Source organism: Penaeus monodon, chromosome 24 (genome assembly GCF_015228065.2).
Source record: "Penaeus monodon isolate SGIC_2016 chromosome 24, NSTDA_Pmon_1, whole genome shotgun sequence".
NCBI lineage: Eukaryota > Metazoa > Arthropoda > Malacostraca > Decapoda > Penaeidae > Penaeus > Penaeus monodon.
Genome location: NC_051409.1, coordinates 14,243,444 through 14,243,751, shown reverse-complemented (window position 1 = coordinate 14,243,751; position 308 = coordinate 14,243,444). Strand labels below are relative to the sequence as shown.

General features: G+C 39.9%; 1 protein-coding gene across 1 annotated transcript in view; it reads right to left on the bottom strand.

Moving 5' to 3' along the window:
- Window positions 1-308, bottom strand: part of LOC119588609 (pachytene checkpoint protein 2 homolog) — a gene marked incomplete at its 3' end in the record, with an annotated part of 4,182 nt that overhangs the window by 2,745 nt on the left and 1,129 nt on the right.

Genomic DNA, 308 nt, shown 5'->3' with positions numbered 1-308 from the left:
GGACGGAATGATAAGTATCAGGGAAATTGCAGGGTAAAAGCATATGATCTTAGTAAAACTTTGAGTAATTTAGTTATTGTGAAGCAAATTCATTGCACATAAGGGAAATTCACCCCTTTTTGGGGGGTTATCCCCTGCCTGGTTTGCAAAATCTTCACCTTGCAAGTTCTGGCAGGATAGAGCCTAGGCAAATATCTAGATAATTTCTTACCCTAACCAATAAATACACAATGGTAACCCTGCAAATCATCAAAATCCTTGTCATCGCTGTTGGAAGGCATGGTGAACACTATCCACTGCCCTATCAA